Below are 16,932 nucleotides of genomic sequence, written 5' to 3'. Positions count from 1 at the left end.
CTGGGTGGTTCGGGGAACGCGAGAGCAAACCGGGAAAGGAGACCAGCTTCGCTGCGGTTTGCTCTCGCGTTCCCCGAACAAGCAGGTCTCCTTCCCTGCGGTTTGCAGGGTGGTTCGGGGAACGCGAGAGCAAACCGCGGCGAAGCTGGTCTCCTTCCCCGGTTTGCTCTCGCGTTCCCCGAACCCCCCTTGAAGCCGCCCAACAGCGCTGCAGTGTGGCCACATCTAACACCACTTGCAGCGCTGGTTGCTGTAAGTGTGGCCACTCTGCAGCGCTGGCCCTATACAGCTGTACTAATACAGCTGTAACAACCAGCGCTGCAAAATTGTAGATGTAGACATACCCTTAAGCTACATAGACTGAGCTCCTTGAGTCTGTCACTACAAGCCGGGTTTTCTAATCCTTTAATCGTTCTCATGGCTCTTTTCTGTACCCGCTCCAATTTAGCAACATCCTTCTTGAGTTGAGGGCCCAGAACTGAAACAGTATTCCATTAGTGCCTAATACAGAAATCAAATAACTCCCTATTCCTACTTCACAGTCCCCTGTTTATGCACCCAAGAATTGAATTAGCTCTTTTGGCCCCAGCATCACCCTGGGGGCTCATGTTCAGCTGATTATTCACCCACCCCCGAAATGTTTTTCAGAGTCACTGCTTCCTAGGATTGAGTCCCCCACTGTGTAAGCATGGCCTACATTATTTGTTCCTAGAGGTATATATTTATATTTAGGCATTGTAGAGGTGCAGACTCACCCCTGCGGCACCTCCTGCTGGTGACTTCTGGGAATTAGCTTGTTTTAGCTCTGGAGTGCTCTCTGCAGGCCTGTGATCCGCCCATCCTCTAGCCCCCATGTCCCTCCCTGGACCCCAGTGCTGCTCCCTGGCAGTACCACACCGATTTGGGTCTTCCCTCCCTGGGGAACCCCCAACCCACTATCTCCACTTCGCCTCAGTTTTGGCTACTGCCCAGTCTCCATCTAGCCCCCGTTCGCTGGGGCCGACTGCAATATCAGCCACTCATCATAGGCAAAGGGGTGTGGACTGGCTGCCCTTACCCACCCTCAGGCTGCCCCTCTGCAAACCCAATACCTAGGTTGGCCTAAAACTAAGCCCTGCAGCCTGGGGAGTTGCTGGCCTAGGGCTTCCCAGCTCCTAAGGCTTTTCCCCAGCCCTGACTCACTCTAGGTCCCCTGGGTGAGTTTCCCAGCAGCCAGGCCTGTCTCCCTCTTCAGTCAGAGAAAGACTGCTGCTTCTGGCTTCCCTGGCTTTCTTATAAGGCCATGTTGCTCAGTTTGGGGCATGGCCCCAGCTGCAGCCACTTCCCCCAAATCAGCCAGGGTTTACCTTGCCCAGCCCCCACCCTCTGCAGGGCTTTTCCAACCCCTTTCGGGCTGGAGCGAGTGGTCACCCCGCCATAGGCATATTAACATGCATATTGGTTGCTTGGTCCCAGCATACCAAGTGATCCAGATCTCTCTGTATCAGTGACCACTCCCCAATTTTTGTGTCATCTGCAAACCTTTTCAGTGTTTTTTATGTTTTTCTTTCAGGTCATTAGTAAACTACTAAATAGCAGAAACCCAAGAACTGATCTGCGGAACCCCACTAGATACATGCCCGTTCGATGATGATCCCCTATTTACAATGGTAGGGCTTAGAAACTGGCTAACTGATTCATCTCAACGTAACTCTAAAAAGGGAATGGTCATCGAGCAGGAGTGTTTTCAGTGAAGTCCTGCAAGGATCTATGAATCTATGAATTACATTTTGAGGCCTATCAGCTAGCCAGCTTTCAATCCATTTAATGTGTGCAATGTAACTTTTACATCATTCTAATTTTGTAATCAAAATGTCATGAAGTACCAAGTTAAATGCCTTACAGAAGTCAAAGTATCATCAATGCTATTGCCGTTATCAGCGAAACTTGTAATAATAACCCTCTTGAGGCGGTAAAAACCCCTTAGCACCGGTGCATACCTAATGCATTTCCCTATGCATTAACCTCATTGGCCAACCAAGCAGTTTCCCAGTACTGCTTCAAACTAACCTTGCTGGGGTGGCAAAACTGTTCCCCGATACCACTCTGCATCTGATCGTGCTGCACAGTCAATAAGTTCAGATGGCGTGAACCCAACAGGGACAGACGTCCCCACGGACAGTCCTCCTCTGACACTCCAACAGAGATTTCAAAAGGTCTCTTACCTCTATTGTGGCGCCATGGGGTGTAGTAAGTGAAGGCCCTGATAAAGGCCCAGTATGAGGCCTGAGGCCTGAACTAAAGTAATGGTCAAGACTTAGCTAAAAAGCAAAGTCAAGCTATGAGCTGGAAGCCGGCTTGGTTCACAGATGCTAGCAAGGAAAAGGCTGATGATGCATAAGCATATATTCACCTAGCATATCGAAGTATAAACACGGTACCAGAACACCTTATATTGGAGCATTCCAGAGATAAGAAAGAACAGGCCGACCCATCCCAATAACAGGGGCAAAAGGGTAAAATGATGGATAGAGTTATTTTGATCGAACCAATATGTACCAGGTGAGAGGCGGCACCTTACTCCGTAGAGGGGTTGCACCTTACTGCGTAAAGGGGTTGCACCTCAGTACGTCAGGAGTGATGTGTAATTTGTTTGTACCTGTGTATAAGAATGTGTCCCTGGGGTGGTGTCTTGGTCCGGCCGAGGGGGCAGTGGAAAGTCCCGCCACTGACTGAGCCGGGTCCATTGCCAAGAGGCACTTTCTCGTAGTATGCCCAGTAGACTAAGTAATCTATGGGGAACTGCCATTGTGTCCAAGATCGCAATAAACCTATCCGACGTGACTTCGAACCTTACTAGATTCTGTGGTCATTGGGGGTTCTTTTCGGGTCTGCTGTGTCAGCTATTTGCGCAGAGCTGGGGCAGCATACAGAGGGAACACATGCATGCAGCCGAGTGATACCAACAAGGAGAGAGCAGAGCACCACACCGGTAGCATCTGACAACACCTCTGACAACATGGGGTTCAAAGGGGAACGATCCGTAGCAGCCGTCTGTGGGTCCGTGGGCGTTGCCATCCCAGACAAGCCCCCAAATTGTTGGAGAAAAACTCAGTTCTCACTTTTTCTTTGGGTGCAGCAGTCAGATACTTTATTATTTCTCAAGCAATTGCAATAGAGGGAGGGAGTGCCCTAGGACACAGGGTTGCCCCAGTCCCGGACAGGTGTCTCAACAGGTAAACAATTACAGCAAGCATTTATACTTTTGTTACAGACAATAATAAGCAACAGCTGCATTTTGTTTATACATAGATCATCCTGATATCTTGTTTTTCTCACTTAAGAGACTCCAGTCTACATTTCATATTATCTACACAAGGTCAAAACAACTTCTCACACAGTTCTTTTCCACTCGCCTCACACAATCCTTGCTTCTGCAAATCTCGCGTTATTAGGGTTACAGTTAGCCTAACTCTTGCTATCAGAGACTGTCATGCATTAAGATCCCCTACAAATCCCTGTCCGTTCTTTCACTACTTCCACACATCCAAAAAAAGATATTAAGTTTGACAAGATCTAAAGCCGTGTTGATTACCATTAATTATATTATCCTCCTTTAATTCTTTATTAATCAAGTCCAGTGTCAGCCACTCCATTATCTTGCCAAGGATCAGTGTTAAACTGCCAGCCCTATAATTACATTGCTCATCCCGTTTTACCCTTTTTAAAAATCGGCACAACATTAGCTTTCTTCCAATCTTCTGGAACTTCTTCAGTGTTCCAAACTTACTGAAAAATCAACATTAATGGTCCAAGCAAGCTCTTCACCAATCTCTTTTAAAACTCTTGGATGCAAGTTATCTGGCCCTACTGATTTTAAAAATGTCTAACTTTAATAGCTGCTAAACATCCTCCTGAGATAACACACTTTCCATTCCACTGTTATCACATCATATGACTACATCATCTATCTTTTTCCAAATACAGAAGAGAAGTATTTATTGACCATTTCTGCCTTTGCTGCATAATTGATAATTCTAACATTCCATCTTGTACTGGACCAATACAATTTTTAGAATTCATTTTGTTCCTAATATACTTCAACTTCTTATTGATCGTAACTCTGCTGTCCATAGATGTCTCCTTGTGCCTCTTTGCTTCCCTTATCAATTTTCTACAATTGCTACCTTCTGATTGATATTCATTACTATCAACTTCCTCTTTTGTCCTTTTGTTTATATATTTTTTCATAACTGCCTTCACTCCGTTCCTGAAGCAGGTTGACATTTTTAACCAATACAGACTTCTTCCTCAATTGTGGCCTTTTGGCCATCCAATAAAGTGTTCTTAAATAGTTCCCAATTATCACCTGTTCACGTCATCCTCAAATCTTGCAGTTTGAGAAGCACAAGAGAGAGCAAAGGGCTAAAACAGAACAATTCATAGTAGAAAACATTGTTTGCAGGAATAATGTGGAAATACGCTCATTGTGCTATGCACACCTCATCTATGTTCATGCTGAGACCTGGCCTCTGCCAAAGCAGGAGTCACACACAGACACAAATACAAGTGCAACACAACACAGACATTGACTTCTCTCACCCCACTTCCCATCTCCGTCCTCTCACCTTACTGCTCCCAGTCTCTTTCTCCCACTCAGTGTATTGCCTTTTATTGTGGTTATGCCCATGTGAGAACCATGTGGCATCTTATCTACCAAACACCTTCTCTCTCTCCCTCTCATCAACTATCCTGCTCTCTCACCCTCTCTTGGCCATTGTCCTGCCCTGGGTCTGTTTTGCAGGCTAAATGAGACTAAACGAGCTCTTCAGGACAGCAAAAGTGTCTTATCTAAGTCTGTAAAGCAAGATGTACCTTTACAGCTCTATAGAAATGCAAGATGATGATACCAGGATGATTTGGAAAAACACAGCTAATAACCAGGCGTCCTTCTAAGTTTTCCCAGGTAGTGGAAACACAAACAGTACAGTACAACAGCCTCATGCTTTCCTTTCCATCTGTAGTCATACGCTCTTTCTCCACTTAGCAGTAGATTAGCAGAGGACAGTGCTGCTGGAGGGCTGTTTATCCATATGCTGTATTCATGTTGGGTGAGAAGCACAGAAGACAGATGTTAGCTGTGAATAGGATTTTCTGCCAGCAGCATCTGCTGCCTTGGCACTTCAGCTGTTTTTATTGATGTTTTTATTTATTTATGAGTTTGTTTGTCACATAAGCAGGCTCCTTTTAGGCTTTCTGATCTGTCTCACATTTTTACACTTCTCCATTGGCTAAAGAAAAACAGCCCTGCCTGTTACAAACTGAGCTGCACCACATGCAAATCTCTTCCCCAAGATACAATTCACTTCCAGCCATGAGGCTTGGGAACTTGCATCCAGTAGGAACGCTGATTCAGAGACACACAAGTGCAAACTCACCTTTACAGGTAATCCTTCTTTTTTCTCTATCATTAAACATGCATCGTTTTTACTGATCATGTTGATCTAATGGGCAGTGGGTTCTCCTGAACTGCATCTCATGAATGTTAACTATTTCACCGCTGCTCATTGTAGTGGAAAAGTTTAGCTAAAGTGCTTATTCCACAATCTCACAACTTCCCAAGTGTCAAAATCCCCAGCTGCCCTCTGCCCAGGAGCCAGAACCTCTAGCTTCCCGCTGACGACTTTTCCAATGCAGTTACGCGCCGTCAGCATAAACACTGACGGCACATTGGAAACCCAGGGATGCAGTACAATAAACAGAATTTAATATCACAATAAGGTACCCAGGGGCTGACTGTGTTGTTCTTTTTCATATCAAAACTCCGTTAATTCCCCAATCAACAAAAACATTATTTCCTCTTTATCCAGGCTTAGCCACAGCCTTTGTTTTCATCCAGATCCCCATCTCAGCCAAGCACTTGCAAAACTGTGGAACTACGGAATCCAAGCTCAGTGAAAAAGAGAGGTAGGACTTAGCTGCAGCCCCAAACATCTCACTGCCTCCCAAAGGGCCTCACACAGACACTGAGCTGGAGGGATGAAAAGATGGAGCTTTGTGAGCCCTCACGTTTTACGGTCCTAGAGAAGGAAAAGTAATTCCACCACATCTGCCCCTGGCATTTCTTAGAGTGGGAGGTGCAAATCCACTGATGGGCTCGGGGTAATGATCCTGCAGATGATGGAATGAAAGGCTGAACTGAAGACAGTTTCAAGCTGGCTGCAATGTCCTGTGTGAGAGAGCTTTCAAGCAGAAGTCTAAGGGATTTGTCTTGGATGCTGTTGGCCTACACTAGGGTGAGGAAAAACAAAGCTCACGTCCTCTCACTGAATGGCCCTCACCCAGATAAACAAGGCGCAAGTTGTGCTAGAACTACTGGTGCAGGAAGTGAAACTGGATATTATAGGGATAACAGAAACATGGTGGAATAGTAGTCATGACTGGAGTACAGGTATTGAAGGGTAGGTGCTGTTCAGGAAAGACAGAAATAAAGACAAAGATGGTGGAGTAGCATTGTATATCAATGATGAAGTAGACAGCAAAGAAATTAGAAGTAATGGAATGGGTAAGGCAGAGTTTGTCTGGGCCAAAATCACTTTGGGGAAGAAAGCTTCTAGAGGTTCCCCTGATATAGTGCTAGGGGTGTGCTATAGACCACCAGGATCCAATCTCGGTATGGATTGAGACCTTTTTAATTAAATAAATACATCTGGGACTTGTGTGATTATGGGAGATTTTAACTTCCCAAATATTTGTTGGAGGACGAGTGCTACTAATGACACTAAGGCCCAGATTTCCTGGATGTGATAGCTGACAGATTTCTTCACCAAATAGTTGCTGAACCAGCTAGAGTAGCTTTTGGTGAGAAATGAGGACCTCATAGAACAGGAGTGGCCACCCTGAGCCTGAGAAGGAGCCAGAATTTACCAATTGACATTGCAAAGAGCCACAGTAATACGTTAGCGCTCCCCATCAGCTCCCCCACCCTGCTCCCTGTGCCTCCCACCCACCAGCAACCCTGCCAATCAGCACCTCCCAATCAGCTGTTTTGTGGGGAGGAGCGAGGGCATGGCAGGCTCAGGGGAGGGGTTGGGAAGGGGTGGAGTGGGAGCAGGGCTTGTGGCAGAGCCAGGGGTTAAGCAGTGAGCACCCCCTGGCACATTGGAAAGTTGGCGCCTGTAGCTCCAGCCCTGAAGTCGGTGCCTATACAAGGAGCTGCATATTAACCTCTGAAGAGCTGCATGTGGCTCCGGAGCCCCAGGTTGGCCACCCTTGTCATAGAAGAACTGGTTGTAGAGGACAACCTTGGTTCCAGCAATCGTGAGGTAATTCAGGTTAAACAAAAACAGATCTGCAGCAAGGGTCCTCCAAAGAGCTAACTTTAAAAAAATTAAGGGAATTAGGGAAGTGGACTGGACTGAAGAACTCAAGGATCTGAATGTGGAGGAGGCTTGGAATTAGTTTCTGCAACTTTGATTTAAAGTATCTGAAGCCTGCGTCCAAGCAAGGGGAAAAATCAGGGGTGGCCTTAGGCTGTATCAGTAAGCCAGGTACTTGAGCTACGGTAGCGTGCATGAACTTATCACCAGCTCCTGGGTCAGTCATGGCCCTCTGTGGGTGGATTCCTGTCCGGAATCCTGGAGCTGGAGTTGTAGGTGCAGGGACATTTTCAAAGTGTCAGGCCAGGCACCTGGAATGGGTTTCTGGGTGGAGCTTGGTGGTGACCATTGGTCCTGCTAAGTCCTTGAACCATACAGCTCTGGGAAATGACCCTGCCCAGCCTCAGTAAAGGGGCTGAGCCTGGGTGATGTGGGGAAATCTCCACCACGCCCCATCCAGAAACCCATTCCAGGGTTGCTGCTTGCAACTAGCCCCATCAGTCAGGAAACTAGTTTTGGAGGGGATGGTTGGGGAGCACAATGAGGGCTCCTCCAATTTAGCCTGATCCAGTCCCCACACTTCCCTTTGAATCCCCTGGCTAGCGAAACATGCCCCGTACATATTCTGACATCAGCACACCATGAGATTTAATTGTAAGTTTTGCCAGGACAACTGACTCCTGCCTTCCAAGCTCAAGCCTTCAGAACCTCTGTTCAGATGTCTTGCCTGGGCTTCGGAAACAGGGAGAGATGCTCCAGGCAACAGAGCAGACCTCCTCCTTACAAGGGTCAGCTGTCACAATTCCCACAAAATACCAAGAATTTTCTGACGTATTTGAAAAACGAAATGCAGACACACTACCATCTCACTGATAATATGACTGCCGACCGACTTACAGCATGGGGCCAAAATTTTGTTCAGTCAAATGTATTCCATGTCAGAACCCGAATTAGCCACCCTTAAAGACTACATCCATGAGAATCAGGAGAAAGGTCTCATCTGGCATTCCACATCCCTGGCCAGGGACCTTATCCTCTGTGTGAAAGAGAAAGATTGCTCCCTAAAACTCTGTGTGGACTACCGTGCTCTAAATAAAATCACAGTGCAGAATCAACACCCGCTACCCCTGATTCCAGAACCCCTGCACTGGGCAAGAACAACCTGGGTATTCACCAAGTTAGATCCCTGAGGGGTGTGCAACCTACTCAGAATCTGGTGAGGAGACAAATGAAAAACTGCTCTTTGCACTCTGTATGGCCACTTACTAACCTGCCTGCGACCTTTTAGCATCTAATTAATGATGTCTTATGAGATATGTTGGACCACTATGTGGTCACCTACTTAGATGACTTACTAATTTACCCTGAAGACTAGCCCTGTGCACAACCAGCATGTGCAGAAGATCCTAGAAAGACTCTGCCAATACAGGCTCTATGCTACACCAGAGAAAAGCAGTGTTCAGAGCCCTTCACAGAGCCCATGCAGATGAGTCTAGACCTTTGGTGCCCTGAGGGAAGGAGGTGATATCAGGAGCCTGGGATGAACCCAGGCCCAGCAGAACCTCAGCCAGCATCCTTGGCCACGGCTCCTAGCCAACAGACTTGGTGCCAAAGGCCCACAGGCCCATAGCCGCCACACCCCAGGCCCCTGATTGGGTGGACAGGCAGCACTCTAATTGGGTGCCTGGATTATATAAAGGCCCCAACAGGAAACTGAAGCTGTGTGAGCAACAGACCATTGCCTGCTGGGTGCTCCTTCTTCTGACCCTGCCTTGTTGCCTGGATCTTCCAACTACTGACCCCTGCAAGAACAGAAACGCTGTACTGGACTGCCTCTGATACGGATTGACCTGCTGGCTACCCAGCCACTCACATCCACTTGAGGACTGTTTTGGACTGCTTCTAGGCCGCCTTGGTCACAAGGCATTACAGTTTATAAATGTGCTAAGGCCAGGCCTCAGGGCTGCGAGTATGTATGTAGAGGTACAAGGCTTGTCTGGAACTGTTCCAAGCTGGTGAGAGTCCTGGAGCGGGGTCTCTGGAGGCAGTTTCACCGTTACCTCACCGACAGATGTAATTTCAAATGGTGTAGCCAATCCCAATTTTAGCCTCTTGCCTAAAATGAGTCCATGGCCGGTCCAGCCAGTTCTGGAATGATTTCTTGTTAATAGCAAGCTAAGGGTCAAAGCCCTAGGAGTAAAAGATACTCTGAACAAATGAGAACTGCTTGCGGCATTGCTGAGAGCTGGTTAGCAGGGAAGCTGAGGTGGTTGGGTACACTGACCTTCCTTCACTGGCTGCTCTCAGAAAGGAACGGGCAATTGGGGTACCAGGGAGCAGCTATGTTCCTTGGAAAGACACGTTCCACTGGAACCCTGCCTTTAGAACCTGGGTGACCTGCATTACCTAAATCTTACCAGACTCTGGCTGCCCAAACTGTTTCACTCCCTAGGAATATTTTAATCAATCTGGGGGAGGTCTCAATCTTATTTTGGGGGAGCTATCTGAACCTTACTCTGTAACAAGACATTTGCGGTGGAGTTGCAGGTATATTGAATTTTCTTTGTCTTTTACTGCAGTATTTGTGCATGAGGCCTTTGTTCTATGGTCCTTCTTGCAGCCCTGTCTGCTGCAGGTCTTATGAGACAGAAGGGAAAATTACTTCCCTGTGATTCTTGTTTGCTATGCCTCATATATAACTCGCTCCCTCACACTCCCTACTCCCTGGGGATCCAAACCTGTTTTGTCTTTTCACTAGTCAATTTTTTGTTTTATTACATAGAGTAATTTTATTTCCTGGTTTGAAAGGAACAGATGGTCTGAACACCATGGGCACCTACCTTCCATAGATGGGCTGGCTGAGATTTCCCACTCTAAAACCAGCAGCCTTGCAAAGTTCCCATTGCCTGGATACGCCGCTGTTCTCAGCCAGGACAGGGGATGCTGTGTGAGGCTCTGTCTCAGAAAACAACTGCAGGGGAGTATTGCTCTGAAATGTCCTTGCATGGAGCTGACCTAGAGTTAAGGGAAGGAGAGGGATGAGGAGTGGGAAATGGTATTAAGCTGTCCATAGAGTTTAAATAGTTGCATGATGTTAGCTTTATTGGAACCCCTATGAGGATGCAAATCCTAATTCCTATTCTGTCTGGGACAGGTGTATTGCTTTAGCACCAGGAATCTGAAGTTATTCAGATACAAATGTATGTTTTTCAAATGCTGGCAGTTGTGCCATGGAGGTAGGGTGACCAGATGTCCCGATTTTATAGGGACAGTCCTGATTTTTGAGTCTTTCTTATATAGGCTCCTATTACCCCCCATCCCTATCCCGCTTTTTCACATTTGCTGTCTGGTCACCCTACGTGAAGGTCAGCTCACGCAAACAGCTTTCTAATTGGCCTCTTCTGCCCTGCCATATCCCATTCTGATCTATTTCATTTCACCCTCCTTCTTTTGACAGGGAGTTTATCCCCCCTCCCTCCAGGGATGAGAGCCCCTTCCTACTCAGCACCTGTAAATCAGACACTTGATACTGTCTTGTGACTTGGAATCATTTTGTCTGACCAGCAATGCTTCTTGCACTCAGACGCTGCAGCCTTTGGCTGGAGAGGAGCCGACAGCCCCTCACCAACTCAAGTGCCTCCCCAGAGCTGGCCAAACAAACTTTCCAGAAAGAAAGTAAGTTGCCATGTTTGGGAGTAAAAATAACAGAACAGTTGAAAAAACACTACTAACAGCCCCAAGCTCGTGCTGAGCATCAGGCAGCTGCTCACCCAAACATCCCACGGGGGTTGCCAGAGAAGGAATAGCCATGCTATGGCAGGATAGAGAACCCAGATCCAGTGGAGTCCAAATGGCTTCATTGGCTTTTCCTCCTCTATGGTCCACATTGCTCCTCAAAGGTAGCGCTTGCCTGTGTTTCAGAGCTTCACGCTGCAAGCCCATCTCACGCTGCGCTCTCACTGACGGCAGCTGGACTACGCCCATGATGAGACTAGTGGTGGGTTAATATACAGGCACATGGGGCCCGTGCCCAGGGGCCTTGGCCAATTTGGGGGCCTCTGCGGGAGCACCAGAACCTGTATAGAAGTGGAGGGCCCCGGGTGCCAGAACTGTTGCCCCCCAATTCCAGGACTTGGCCTCCTGGCCAGGCCGGAAGCAGGAGCCAGGCTGTAGTAAAAGCCACCCAGGGAGCCTGGGCTGCTGTGGGAAGTCCCAGACCCTCCACGTGCCCTGAGGAGGGCTGGGATGCCCAAGAGCTGCCCCGGGTCCATGTCCCTACCTCCCCCAGCGCGCGCCCCCCAGGGCAGGTGGAGGGTCCGTGCCAGACATCGTTTGGGGGGGCATTGCCTGTTGTCAGGTGGCCACAGGACAGCTATGGCAACGGCAGAGTCCTGGGAGGTGGGGCGGGGCTTGTCTCCATGGTAACCGTGTCACCCATCCCTGTGCCATGTCTGTGCCTGGCCCTGGCCCCCTTGCTTGGGTCAGGTGCCGGGCGGTTGTGGGTGGTGGGAGCCGGGGTACCACCCAGCAGAGCCCACAGGCCGGGGCTCCCTCTTACCACAGCCTGGTTTTCGGTCTGGCCAGGGGGCGGGTCCTCGGGGAAAGGGGAGGAGCAGAGGGTGGGGCCTCATGGCAAGGAGAGTGGGGGAGGGGCCCAAATGTTCTTTGTGCTCAGGGCCTCAGTAAATCTGAATCCAGGTCTTTATGAGTAAGGTAGCATGGACTGAATCACAAAAGGTTTTGGCAGAGTGATGAGAATCTGTGGGTTCTGCCACCTTGATATCACAGAGGGCAGCTCCCACTCAGCAGCTACTGCAGGGGGCAGAATTTTTGGCTGTGTCAGATCGGCAGGGACCCTGGGGGGGGTTTCGCCTTCATCTGCAGCATGGGGCATGGGTCACTTGCTGGTTTGTAAATGGTGGATTCTCTATAACTCGAAGTCCGTAAATCATGATGTGAGGATGTCAGTAACTTAGGCAGAGGTTATGGGTCTATTATAGGAGTGGGTGAGGAGGTTCTGTGGCCTGCAATGTGCAGGAGGTCAGACTAGATGTGTGACAGGTTGGATCACAGAAACCCCATGCGAGCTGCCACCTGATGTGCCAAGACTACTACTGCCCCCTGCTTTCTCTGCCAGCTCAGGACCCCAGCACCCTGTCTTGCTGAGCCGGACGCTCCCGTCTGCTCCAACACAGACCCAGGGTCTGAATTACTTGACCCAAAGCTGCAAGTTTACCTGAAAGCAGCTTACAGAAGTGTTTTTGTCTTTAACACTGAGATGCCCAACACCCAGTGGGGTCTAAACCCAAATAAATCCATTTTACCCTGTATAAAGCTTATGCTTTAATAAGCAAAAAGTGATTTTATTAAATATAGAAAGTAAGATTTAAGTGGTTCTAAATAATAATAGACAGAACAAAGTAAGTCACCAAGCAAAATAAAGTAAAATGCGCAAATCTATGTCTAATCAAACTGAATGCAGATAAGATCCTCACCAGTTCCAGAATGCTCCTTTTTACAGACTAATCTCCTTTTAGCCTGGGTCCAGCAATCACTCACACCCCTTGCAGTCACTGCCCTTTGTTCCAGTTTCTTCCAAGTATTCTGGGGGGTGGAGACGCTCTCTCTATAGCCAGCTGAAGACCAAATGGAGGGATCTCCCAGGGGTTTAAATAGACTTTCTCTTGTTGGTGGAGATCCCCTCCTCACTCCTATGCAAAGTCCAGCACCAAGATGGAGTTCTGGAGTCACCTGGGCAAGTCGCATGTCCATGCATGAATCACAGTTTTTACAGGCAGAAGCCATTGCCCGCATGGTATCTTGTATGTCTCCAAGAAGACTTCTTATATGGATTGGAGCATTCCAAGATGCATTGTTCCCCAAGTGCTTCCTGGTTGGGTACTTAACCTTGCAACTTCCTTCCTAAAGAAGCTGACCAAATGCGTCACGAAGCTTACTTAGAAATCAAGCAAGTATACAGCCAATATTCTTAACCTCAAGTACAAAATAATCAATGTGTACAAATAGGATGAATAGATACAATAGACCATAACCCTTACAGAGATATGTTACATGGCACAGGCAGCACAAAACATATTCCAGTTATGTCATATTCCCATAAAGCATTATGGGGTACAGCATCACAAGATGATCACGTTGGTCCCTTCTGGCCTTGAAGTATCTGCGTCTAGGAGACAACATCAGTGTGATGTATTTGGGATGAGTCCTTACGTGACATGTAAGTGGGACCTATTCCTACGCTAGCCCTGCCACCGGGGTGAACTTCACTCTTGGAGAGCTGCACGTTTCCTTACACATGGACACAAGTGGGGATTTTTGTACTGCACCAGCATAAAGAGGCTGACAATTTAAACTCCCCAAGCCTGGTAAGGATTAGGAGTTAGGTACCTGGTTAATGAGTACAAATATAATTTCCTCCCCCACCACGCCTGGCTGGTGGGGAGGGACAGCTGAGCCTGGCTATTAAGGTCACTTATGACAGTTTGGGGGGTAAATGACATTCCAGTCCTGACCTTTATATTATATGCACCTCTAAAGTAGCTAAGGCTTCACAATGCTTGGCAGAAAGTGTCATTCCTCATGGATCCCGAGTCTGTTCACCGGGAGCCAAAGCCATAGGTGCGGGAACTAGGGGTGCAGGGGGACTGCTGCACCCTCTGGCTTGAAGTGGGTTCCATTATATGCAGGGTTTACAGTTTGGTTCAATGGCTCTCAGCTACCCCACTATGCAAATTGTTCCAGCACCTGTGCCAAAGGCCCTAGTCCAGACACGTAAGAAGTGGGGCTGGGCTTGAGAGTCCAATGCCCTGGAGGAATGTGGGTGGGGTTTAGGCTTTGCTCACACTCGGTGATTGCCCTGGGCTACTGCGGGGAACAGGAGGGACCAGCACTCCCCATGGTCGCGTTTGGTAATGCATTTATGGGGGTGCTATTTCCCTTTCCCGTGGGTCACTCCTATCTGGGTCCATGAGCAGCATCAGAACGCTTCCAGGGCCAGCACAACGCCTTTCTCACTAGTTTTACATTTAGTTGAATTGCCATAGCAACTGGAGGCTGAGTTCGAGAGCAAATGCCTGCTCCTCCATGCAGACAGTGCAGGCCTGTGCTGGGGAACAAGCCTGGCATTGTTGGCAGCGTGCAATGAAGAGGGGCTTTTAACACCCACTGGAGCGCTGGCTGCAGCTGTCTCCTATGTGCCTGCACATAAAATGTATCTGAACTACAGGAAAGAGAGGGAAAGCAGCTTTCCACTAAAAAAGCTATATTGGGATACGGCTACAAGTAAATATAGCAAGGGGATGTCCTTCTGGGCATAGACTCCCTGTTATTACTGATAGCTGCAGGCACAGGAAATACCTCATCAGTTTGAATAATTAGGGCTGAGGAGGTGAACGTCAGCCTTGAAATTTTTGATGGGGGGGATAAAGCTTGTGATGTGTGCATCAGAGACTGTTTGCTCTTCAAGCTGACAAACAGTTCCATCCACATTTTTTGTCAATACACGAATCATTTTAAAAAATGTAATACAGCCATTCAGTCTCATTTTTCCCATTGAGTTGGTTTGAATGGTAGGAGTGGAACTCACATACAAGAGTCCTTGAATTCTAGGAGACTTTTACCTCTTCTATTTCCAAACAATGCAGCTGCGAGAAAGAACAGACTCAACAGTGCATTGTCCTGGAGATAATCAGAGCGAACGTGAAAAATAACCTCATAATCAAAGCCAACAAATTACATGACAAAACAAAGAGCTGACTTAGTTCTGGAGCAACGACATGTGTTCTAGACAGGGTACAAGTGGTCAGCTTAGCAATAGCATCTGAACACAGACAAGCTCCCATTCTATCCCCACCCTGGCACCTAGCATTGAGTCAGCCTGCCCCTTGGTTTTGGGATGCGGGTGTCCACAGCTTTACTTTACACAGCACAAGGTGCTGAGAAAAACAGCCAGAATCAAAATACAGTATTGTAACCTGGCTGGCGCCGAGGTACAATGGCACCATCCCATTCCAAAGGAGGGACCCGAAACCATCATACTTAGGGGACAAAAAATCACTGTATGAATCTGCACAACTTCTCACAAAGTCAGCCATGGATTTGTCTGTCTTTATACGTCATGAGTGCTTGTATTCTGAGCAGTTTTTATTGTTCCCACTGGCAATGGCAGTCCTAAAGAACAAAAATTTGCCATCAGTATGGTATGGTCCTAAGCTCTTGGGAGCAAGAGCAATGGGTGGCGCTCCAGCAGCAAATAGAATATGCCTGTTTATGACAAGGGGGCAGTTTACTGTATCATCAGCAAAGGATGTGATTGTTGCAAAGACTCACTTGCTGATGAAATTAGTGTTGACTTGACAAAAATGTAGTTAAGACCAAATTAAGTTTATAAATTTGTAGCCATGGTTTCAGAAAGGAAAATCTTATCAAAACACTGCAGTTTAAAAAGGTAGAAAACAAGGAAATTCTACCTTAAATATAATACCATCACAGATTTGAAAGTATTGAGATGCAGAACTACAGATCCCCAAACAACCTGATGGGTTCCTTTTACCTTCTCACCCTGTACACCGGCCAGGCAAAGCAGCAAGATGTTTACAATGAGTTTACAATGTGTCTTAAACGGCTACCCTAAGTGTGCCATAAATGTCCTAGCTAGCAGTGTATTTTTCCAAACTGTTACCAATGGAAATGCAATACTGTGTGTTTTAGGCAATATTCCTTCTCCATCAATTCACAATTCAAGAAGGATGTTGATAAATTGAAGAGGGTTCAAAGAAGAGCCATGAGAAAGATTAACGGATTGGAAAACCTGCCTTATAGTGATGGACTCAAAGAGCTCAATCTCTGTCGTTTAACAAAGAGAAGGTTAAGGGGTGACTTGATTACAGTCCATAAATTTCTATATGTGGAACAAATATATAATCTAGCAGAGAAAGGCATAACATGATCCGGTTGCTGAAGCAAGACAAATTCAGACTGAAAATGAAGTGTACACTTTTGACAGTGAGGGTAATTAACCACTGGACCAATTTTCCAAGGGTTGTGCTGGACTCTCTATCATTGGCGCATTTCAAATGGAGATTGGATGTTTTTCTAAAAGCTCTGGTCTAGGAATTATTTTGAGGATGTTCTCTGGCCTGTGTTATACCGGTCAGACTAGATAATCACAGTGCTCCCTTCTGGCCTTGGAATCTGAGTCTTCTCTCTGAAATAGTGACGGTCATAGCCTGTGACATATTTCAAAGAATGAAGTACTGATGGGTCTCTATCTAGTAGTGTTTAACTGCATTACTCGGGGAGTGGATTTCTTACATCCCTGAGCAACGTAGTTATACCAACCTAATTTCCTACCGTAGACCTAACTTAAGTGCCATTTTTCAAAAGTGCAGACATCCCTTTTGAAAACGGGATTTAGGCTGCTGACTTTAGCTTCTTTTGGAAATTTTCCCCTTAGAGACTTAATTTTTTAAATTTCAATCCTAGGTCTCCATTACGCCTTTGTGTACAAGCTGTAAACTTCGCAGAGTTCTGATAGGTCCTAAAAAACAAAGTC

Source organism: Gopherus flavomarginatus, chromosome 14, assembly GCF_025201925.1.
Source record: "Gopherus flavomarginatus isolate rGopFla2 chromosome 14, rGopFla2.mat.asm, whole genome shotgun sequence".
NCBI classification, from domain to species: domain Eukaryota; kingdom Metazoa; phylum Chordata; order Testudines; family Testudinidae; genus Gopherus; species Gopherus flavomarginatus.
The sequence above is the reverse complement of the archived record's forward strand: the minus strand, read 5'-3'. Positions refer to the sequence as shown.